Below are 10,170 nucleotides of genomic sequence, written 5' to 3' on the forward strand. Positions count from 1 at the left end.
CAGGCACAGGCACGGAGGGACGGCGTTGGCATGAGCTGCTGCAGGGGGCTAGGTGGGCAACAGGAGAGGCCTCAGCAGGCAAACCTGAACTGGCATACAGCTCTGTCTTTAATTTCTGAGTAAATGAGAGGGCAGGTTTATTTTAACAAAATTGGTTTTTCTTAGTTAAATTCTGTTATTTCAGAGCTTTATGAAAAATAAACACGAATGCCCTTTTGGAGCCATTGTTTATATCATTATGCAACTGTATTACAAAGCTCTGTTACAGAGATTTTATGGTTTTCAGAACAAATCTTTCCATACATAGACACTCGCATTCCTTGTATTTGTTTGTTTGTTTGAAGTCATCACATTTTCTGGAAAGCCTCAAGTCAATTATGAGGATTAAGTGAATTATTATAATTTTGAAGTACTACGTGAGAACAACGGGTGTAAAAGACCTTCTCTGAAGAAAGCTTAGTTGCTGGGTCATCTCAGGCTGAGATTGCAATGGAAGTTGACCTAATTAGACAATTTATAGATATTCAGTTACCTAATTTAAATTGGCCGTGGTGTAGGTGCCAAAAAAAAAATCCCATTTTACCTCCCCTCTGCCAAGTCTTCTGTTTGCAAATTTATTATGTTTTAAAATAACACTGGAGCAACATTCCAGGTTTATTTTTCAAGGCTCTTTCATTTTAAAGTCGTCATCACAGTGCATTGCAAATGTAGTTGAATTACAGTCTTGTAGATATATTTTCAGGTAGCAGAGCAGTTCAGAAAATCAACTGCTACAGCTCACCTCTGTCTCAAGTGAAGCACTGTAAGGGACAGCAAGGTCTTCCAGGGGATTGCCTTAACCCACCCTGCCCACTTGGTGCGATGGAGGCCAGGGCTGCTGGCCAGGAGGTATCTGATGTCCAGGACTCCGTGATCAGCATGAGTCCCCAGCACAGCCTGGATTCAGTTGTTATCTACTCAGCATGACCACATCAGAGCAGAGATTGCTCAGAGCAGCTCCTCAGTGAGTAACATAGGCTGCGTGTTGCGTTTCTCTGATGTCTGGTAACCGGGCTCTGCTTTGGGGTCCTTTCATTCAGTTCTGCTACATTTACCATGACTCGCTGAAAACATGTATTTAATATGTAAACATTTATATGCTCCACAACCAAACTTGGTGGACTGCAAGACTGTTCAAAACAAAGGTTAATGTGACCCTAGCTTTGGCTGTTAGACTGCAGTTGTGTAGGATTCACACCAAAGGCTCTCTACAAATTAACAGTCCCAGTGTTTACAAGGCTACAGCCAGTTTGCATCATCTGCGACGAGAAGAACCGCATTTGCGGGGAGGCAGGAAATCAGCCTCCGCTGCCGGTGGCGTGAGCGGTGAATCGGCACGAGCGGTGAATCACCATGCTGCTTCACTGGCTGACAGAGACAGTTCTTGTTCTGCAGCACAGCATCGCTCTGGCATGCGGTAGGAGGGCAAAGAGCATCCTCTCCCCAGGGCTGTGAGGGACTCTCCTGGCTGCAGATCCCTGTGTCCACGGCCCAAGGCACAACGACTCTTCTGGAAGTGTTCTTTGGGAGGAGAGCACTTGCTCGGGACTCATGTCCAGCCTTAGTTGGGTGCCGCCTTGCGCTGGTCCCATCGGCACGCAGCAGCTGCCAAGCTCTGGGCCAGAGCCCTTACCTCAGGGATAGGCGGTCTGAACAAATGCAAGGTCTGGGAGAGAAGAGGTTTATGAAATCCTCCTGGGTGACCAGGGCTGATGGTCCATCACCCTAAAGACTGGCTCCGGCTTCAGCTTCAACCTTTGCTGATTTCAACTTCTGCCCCACTTGATCCCAAAGATCCCCTACTACCTGACATAGCTTCTGTAAACACTTGTAGGCTGTGATGGTTACCCCCTGGGCTCCTCTTCCAGCTCTGCAGCTGGTCCGTTATGTTGTTCAATTCCCCTTCACCTCTCGATGCCTCTGTGTTCGTTTGTGGTTTAAGGCGAGTAAGCTAGTAAGCCCTTGTCATGCTGGCAATGGGCATTAGATATGGAGTAGTTTAATTTGGAAGTCCTGACGGATATACTCGATATTGGGAGCTTAATGTATTTTTATATTTAGCACTGGTACTGCAACTATTCTAATCTTCTTAGCGAAATTGTGTACAAAAGGGTACGATCCATATAATGAGGTGAAACAGGCAGTCTCACTGGGAAAACAGACTGGTGCAAATGTAAATTACAGGCCTCTCATTAGTCTAGTAAATGACCCTATTTAAAATATAGCCTTTTTCTCCTCAGCAGGAGCTGGTGGGATTGCAGAAACGCCATTGCCCCAGACGAGAGGAGTTGCCCGCCTGTCCGGCAGTGGCAGGTTCCCTCCTCTGCCCTCTGCTTCTGGATCTTGTGGCTCTGGTACCGATCTTGTACCTAAGGGGAGAGAAGTGCTGGCCGGGGTATTGCAGCCATCCGGTCATTGGGTCATGTAATTGCTCCCATCGTGGAGGCTGTGTGAGCAGCTATCGACAGCGAGTGCTGGCTGGGACATTTATGATAAGCAGCTATTCTGTAATGTAATCTCTAACATTTAAATGCTGTGAAAAAAGCAGCTGACAACTTGGATTAATCCAGCATCTGAGGAATGAATATTATTTCCTCTGTGTTGCACCACCGCAGGGAGCCAGGGCCGAGCCCTCCCCGTGGGTGTGAGCCCTGGACGTTTGGATCTGCATCCAGTTAGGCTGGCCAGAGATGAAAATAGAAGAAATTTTGGCTGATGTTTTCTTACTGCAGTTCTCACAAAGTGACACGGTTGATGGGAATGCAGTGAAAAAACAAAGGGCAGCCTGAGCAAAAGTGCAGCCGTGTTTAAATCGGATGGAAAAGCTGCAACCTTAGAGCTGGCAGGAGACCCTGGCAGAGTGGCTGTTCCTTCACTTTGGGTAAACAGGTACAAGCAGTAGAGATGCTGCGGTCTTTGGCTCATCGTCGCTGCTGAACGGCTTTGGGGAGTTCCCAGCAGGTCACTGTTCTACTTGACCAACTCCCCGAATGTCAGGATGCCAGCAGCAGCTTGTGAAAACCATGTTTGATGCTCTGACTGCTCCTCGCTCGCGGCCTTTTGGGTGCCTGGGAGCTGGTTTGGGTATAGGATTGTGTTGGCAGCTCGAGGCAGGTGGTGCTGAGTGGGATGCCAGCAGCTAGGAGCCATCTCCCCCATTCTCAATAGATGTCTGTGTTTGGGTCTGCGGGAACAGTTCTGCCACCCCAACACACCCTCCAGACCCAGGGCCTTGGGGTGCTTCGGGTCAGTCCTGCGCCGATGCCAACACGGTCCTGGGTATTTTACGGTTGGACTTGATGATCTTAAAGGTCTTTTCCAACCTAAATGATTCTATGATTCTATGATTTCTGCTTCTCCCTAAATATTTCTGCTGAGAGCGCTTTCCTCTCAACTTAAAACTTTTGATACACTCAATTTTCAGGAGGGATTTGGATTCAGGGATAGGCTTCCACAGTCTTCAGTCTTTGAGGCAGCTGCAGCCTTGTTCTGTCTACAGTTTGACCTGAACCTCATCAGACATGAGTCAGCTCCAGTCTGAAAATCAAACACGCTTTGCAGCACAGGGCTGGCCCCAGGCAAGGGCTCAGTGTTGTGAGACATGAATGTACCTGAGCACCTCTGGGGAGAAAGAAGGGGGCTGCTGCTTCTTCTGAGCATCTCTGGCACACCGGCACACTTTGCCCCATCGCTACATTAATGCACACCCTGCTGCCTGTACAACCAAGGCTTTTTATTTCTACCTCCCAAGTACAGGAGAAGTGGGTGTTAAAAAAAAAAAAAAAAAAAAAGCTGTTTCAGTTGTAACCCCTCTCTGCTGGAAACAGAGGGAAACAACTGAATGAAGGTGGGTACTGTCTCCCTCCTCAAAAGAGGCAGAGCCAGAGCAGGCGCTGTGCGAACACCTCTTTGTTCCAAGAGTAGAGGGGTTTCCCATAAAGCTGGCAGTTTAGCTCTTTGTTCCGAGAGTAAGAGAGGGGTTTCCCATAAAGCTGGCAGTTTATGGTACAAGCAGTTTATTGCTTTGATGATCACTCAACAGTGAAGTGACAGATCATAAATAGTACACCTGTTTCAGGAGGATACTACGCAGTGCTGCGTAGCTTGGAGAATCCTAACAGCAAAATGGATACCTGCTGAGGCTGAGGTGACTCGATTACAGCCGCTGCCGATGTATTGCCTTTCCCAAATGGAGCGAAATGCAGCTCGTCCAGTGACAGTAATCCAGAGCTGCTGGCACGGTTTCCTTCTCCAGATGTGCAGTACTGATAGTTGTGGACTGTAAAAATTACACAGTCCTGAATGCCAGCGTCTGTCTTGTTCCTGACGCTATCGTTGCTGCTTAGACTTTGCCTCGCTGACCTGAGGCTAAGCTGATTTGCCTGGGAAACCGAGTATTCGCTTTCATGTTGCATCTGCTTTTAAATGAAAACAAGCAAGCAGAAGATTAATATTGAACCATTATGATATTTTTTAATTAGCTTTTGACAACTTTAATATGTACTGGAAAAATAAGGCTGCTCTGGCATTAACAAAAGGCAGCGTGCTATGGCATAATGTGCATCTCCAGAATTTGACACAGAAAATTGTTTCAGTGCTTCCATGTTAAAAATAAAAAAAAGATCAAAAGCCAAATAAACCCTCAGTCTCCTTTTTCTTTCTTCAGACTCCACAATAATTTTGTAAATTATAGAAAGGAAGGAAGAAAAAAGGGTGGCTGCAGTCAGAGAAGAAACCCATAGAAATTGCAGTGGAAGGTGCTTAAATACCTGCCTTCAGTCTGAGGTCTATTTCTGGAAGTCCTGGGTGATTGAAACATTGAGAAGATGTGGCATCTAAATAAAATCTGTTTTGTAGCTCTGAGAACTAAAAAAGAAAGGTGCAAAAGCAGTAAGGTATGGATACTTGAATTCAAATATTGCCCATTCTAAAAGGACGAAAAGTGACTCAGACCATGAAATTCATCTAATGCTTTAAGATCATTAGAAAATGAATTTATTGTTTCTATTTAGACTTTGCTATGGCTGAACTTGAATAGATTTGGATCACCTTTTCCAGTTTTTCTTCTATGGCCTAAGAGCTGTAATCTTACTTTTTTAAACTCACAAGTATTGCCAAGACATTATAATGTGCAGCATCACGAGTTGTGTGATCAGAGCATAAGTCCTGATGATGCATTTTCTGCCGGGAGCGTAAACAGACTTAATTATCTCTCCTCAATTTGCTGTGTGTTTGCCTCAGAGGAGCAAATGCGTGCAAAGGCCAGGATCTCTGCCTGGCTCAGCCAGGGTCCTGTCTGCATCCCCGTGCAGAACTCGGAGAGGAAATGCATCTGCTTGCTGGATGTATTTATGCGTGGTAAGTTGCACAAAGGCACCTGGGCTGGTGTTATTGCATGAAAAATTGAATGGTGTAAGTGATGTGTGATAATGCAGAGCTAAAATCAAGCCATCATTGTACACCTGATGTTGCATCTGCTGGGATGCTGATGGGAGCTTATAGACTTTAACAGGGTTTTTCCACTGATCACAGTATGGAAAGTTGTTTGTATATCGTATTACTTCCAAACTCATTCTCTTAAGAAAGTAAACAAGGTTTTAAAGGAAACAAAAATGGTGCAATTGCACCATAACCCTTGTAAAAATGGCCAGGCCATCATGTAAACATCAAAAACAGTATGGATACCCTCAGGAGAGCGTTGTCTTCATAGCTGAAATCCTTTTCTGAAAAATATTGTCATATGGTTTTGTTTCGCCCTAAATTACACAGGAAGAATGTGCTTCTGCCACGATCGTTTTACTCCAGGGTTCTCTTCTCATAATAACTAAGGCTGGAAGTAGCTTGGGTAGCATGATGTTTGGTCCGAACTTTTGCACGAGATAAAAATGAAGCTCCTTTGGAAAGTTAGAAGGGTTTCTGTGCCTTCTTCAGAGCTAGCTTTTCACTGCCCTACAGTTCTGCCTCCCGGATTTCTGCCAGAATGAGAAGCGCTAAAGTGTCTTAAAAGCTGTTCTGTTGTAGTACTCGTTTGAGGAAGCTTGGAAATGTGCAGGTGCCAAGTGGGAGCCTACTTGTTTAAAAGGGGGGGGGGGGAATCCTGTGTCATTTGCCCAGGCAGCTCCTCCCCATCAGCATCCCTGGGAGAAACAACTCACATTGGTCAGGACCTTGCAAAGCTCAGGCCAAGGCATCAGTCCTGGTGTGGGGCCGAGCCCCGAGGCCTCTCCAGGAAGACCCCAGTGAGTCCAGCACTGAGCTGTGCCCAGGGAGGCTCTTACCCCAGGACCCCTGTCCAGCCTGGGAGAGAGGAGGTGTTGCAGGCACCCAAGTGCAACTGCCCCTGCCCACCGCATCAGGGAAACCTGCTCAAAGCGGCGCTAGCAAACAGGTCTCAGTGGATTAATAAATGTAATGATCTCTTGTGCCAGTTCCTGCTGTGCTAATATATTTACTCGGGTAAGATGAAGGCAGTTCAATCATTGAAACTAACTTTGTCTCAGATGTAAACAAATTACTTCATTACACTAGTGTTTATTTAACAACATTATGTTTGGGCAACCAGCAGATATCGGTACCTGATGGCAGTGTACATCACTCCGGGAGCTGCCGGGCATCTGCGCTGTCGCACCAACGGCCACGCTGGGAACTGGCATGCAGCCGGGCTGGGAATGGCACTCCTGATTGTCTAGAGAACTGATACAGCTGAGAAAGTGGTATGATAAATTGCTCACCATCACTTCGATGACTTCTAAACACAATTCTGCTCTGACAGCTCACCTCTCCCATCTATTTGCTTTTCATGAACATTTATCTGTGTGAAATGAGGTTCCGTGCCTGCTCAGGGCTCGGAAACCAGACCAGTAATGTAGGTGACCCTGCAACCTGGGGTACAAAATCCCGACTCTCGGGTCTTGGAGCATTACCCTGAGCAAATAGCTCACCAGCAAGCCAGTATTATTTATTTGCTGAGGTTGCCCAGCACACTGTCAGATTGCATGGAATCTGCATTCTTTGGGCGCATTCTGTAAACATTCAGCTATAATTTGTCCAATTTCAGTATGACACTTTAAAATTAGATTTTGTATTTGAAAGCTGTAATGGTTGTGCAGTTTACAACAGAAATATTCCTTTTATACTGAAAAGTGCCTTACTACCTTTGATTTGAGAGCTTAGTACATGGCAGGCCCCTGTGGAAGACCTAGATTTAGAAAAGACCTTGAAATTTTTGCTCTGTTTTCAGCCCAAGAAGGAGGTGCCTGTTTGAAGGGGACAAGGCCAGCAGGGTTCGTACCCACTCTGCCAGCATAATAGGGACACAGCAAGAAAGAAATAAAAGCAGGCTTAGTGCTGAAATATCCAACTGCTATTTCTAATCTGCAGTGTATTTATATTGATCCCCTATAATAGTGCATATGGGGTTATAAAGCACTTTAGGTAACTCTTAGGGAGGAAGTAATTACCCCCTGAGCGGGGCTCTGTTCCCCCCCGACCAGCAGAGAGGGGCATTAGCAGATACGCGGGTGGGGTGATGTGATGGGAAAGAGTTGGTGTGGGTTTGTAGAAGGAAACTATTCCTCCTAAGTCTACTAGGGGTCTCTGAAAGAGTCAGCAAGAGAGATGGGGTGGTCTGTTCAATAGCATGCACTTAGATTTTCAAACAGCTTCTGAATGGTCCTCCAGCCAACGCTTGTAGCTGACTTCAGCTGCCAGTTCCACAGTGGGAAAAGAGTGTTAAAAAAACAAAAAGGCAAAACAAAAAAAACCCTGTAAAAGAGTGAAGAGTGAGGTAACACCAGCTGCTGACCGTAACATGGTAATATAAGTAGCCAAAACAAAAAAATTACTGAGAAACTGCTAAAAGTGGACAAAAAGGCAGGCAGGTTACATGAAGACTAATGCGTGATAGGAATTAAAGAGACAGCGTACGCAGGTGGTGTCGGGTTGTGGGTTGGCTGTGGCCACTTGTGGAAGAGGTCTCGGCATCGCTGTGGATGCTCCGTCAAATGCCAGCTTGATCCTGACCCATCATCGCAACGGCAGGCAAAATGCTGGGGAAACACTGACTGCAATGGAGATGGGTGCTGCGGGGTGGGCCAAATGCTGGGGAAACACTGACTGCAATAGAGCTGGGTGCTGCGGCGTGAGCCCTGGCTCTGCCCGCTCCAGCACAGCATGCACGGCGCTGCTCGCCTGCCACAGGGCTTCAGCACCTAACCAAAAGGTAAGAGGTGTCATCGGGGTACAAACAGCTTCCCTCCAAGGAGAACTTAAATAGACAAGACCTCTTCAGCTTGGAAGACACAGGACGAAAGGTAAGGACAGCAGAGTTGTCACTGTGACCAGGAAATCAAAGATGAGTAAGGAACGATCATTTTTTTTCAAACCACAGGAACTGAGGAGTGCAGACGAAGGGATTGCACATCAGGGCTGGAGTCTGAACGCAGCGGGGTTGTTTCCTGCAGCACAGGAGCTGCTAGTGCTGCTCATTGCCAGAAGGTGTAATGCTCACCGGGGCTGAGCGTGGTTCTCAGCGCCGCTGGGTGGGCTCCTGCGAGAAGGACCGACTGCTCGAGAGCCGAGGGGCACAGCACAGCCCAGGGAGCTCCTGCTCCAGAGCTGCTGCCAGCTTGGGTGCCCTGGGGCGTTGGTTGGGCAGCGATTGCTGCCCCCAGCATCTGCCACTGGCCACTGTCCTGAACAAGAAGTGGCTAAAGAAATGTTTGCTGTGTCCCTGCATGGTCATCTTTATGTTACATTTTCTATTTCTGTGAATTCTGCGTGTTGAGCTGGGTTTAAGGGTTTTTTTTTTCTGGTTTGCTTGTATTTATTTTCTTCTCATTTTGGCAGGTGACGGTACCACCAGCTCTTTAATTTGAAGGTATTATCCTGACCATCTGGGAGCCCAGACACAATTACATCCAGCTAATTTTTTTTTTTTAGCTTAGTCTATCTAAAAATTTTCCAACATATTAATGGAAAAGCATTGAAATAATGGCAAATGATATTATGTCTACAGTAAACGCAATGCCATTGTACTGGGAGGAAAGATTTAACCTCTAACTTGACAGAATTATTTTATTTGGATCATCCCAGAAGATCTATTAATGAACCTGTTCTTCAGAGAGTCCTCTAAAAAGACCAGTGACAAGCTCACAATGCATATTTTGCTGGTTGCTCTTTAATTACAAACTCTCTGGTTTAAACTATGAGAAGGAAATTATTTAGTTGTCTCATCGCTATAACCAGTCTCCATTACTATTTACTGTTCCTTTATCTTAATTTCCAATAACTTTGATGTACATGACTTGTTAGTATATATCTTCATGCCTTATTCTCTGGGATTCTTAAACTGTGTTAGGTTCATACTCAGAAACTTTCTTTCCACAACCTGTTTATCCTGCATATGAAGCCAAAAGTCACCTTGCAGCAGCATAAAGAAGGGACTCTGAATTATTTTCCAGTGCATTCTCTGTACTCCAGTTGATGTCCTGCGTGTGCTCTCCTGCTGGTGACCGGTTCCTGTTGAATAGCTGAAATCAGTAGTATTATTTAGTGGTTTCATACCCAGCTTCCTAAATTATATTGTCAGCTTTTACCTTCCGGCTTTTAACGGCCTGGATTTTCTGAGTACCTTTAATCTTTCACTGCAGAATTATTTAGATATCTTTTTGAATGCTACCTTAAAATGCAACTTTACATTTTTTGCAAACCCAAGGAGATGCTCAGATTCTCCCTCTTCCTCACTTGAATATCTAACCTCCTCCTGGCAAGAACACAAGTGGGCAGGGTGTAATCCTGCAGCAGGAAAGACTCCAGTTTTACTGTGACACTGGAGGAAATTCCACATTTCTTTGCATAACTGGTGAAACGCTAGCCCTTGTTCTTGTGGGGGCCTGCAACTTACCAGATGTCTGCTGGAAATACAATAAAGCAGAGAGGAAATGGTCTAGGAGGTTCCTGGAGTGTGTGGAAGGCAACTTCCTGACACAGCTGGTGAGTCAGCCAACTAGGAAAGGTGCCCCCGCTGGACCGGTTGTTTGTGGACAGAGAAGGACTTGTGGGTGATGTGATGGTTGGAGGCCATCTTGGGCATAGTGATCATGAAATGATAGTTTTTGATTCTTGGAGAAG

Source organism: Aptenodytes forsteri, unplaced genomic scaffold (genome assembly GCF_000699145.1).
Source record: "Aptenodytes forsteri isolate BGI_AS27 unplaced genomic scaffold, ASM69914v1 Scaffold15, whole genome shotgun sequence".
NCBI lineage: Eukaryota > Metazoa > Chordata > Aves > Sphenisciformes > Spheniscidae > Aptenodytes > Aptenodytes forsteri.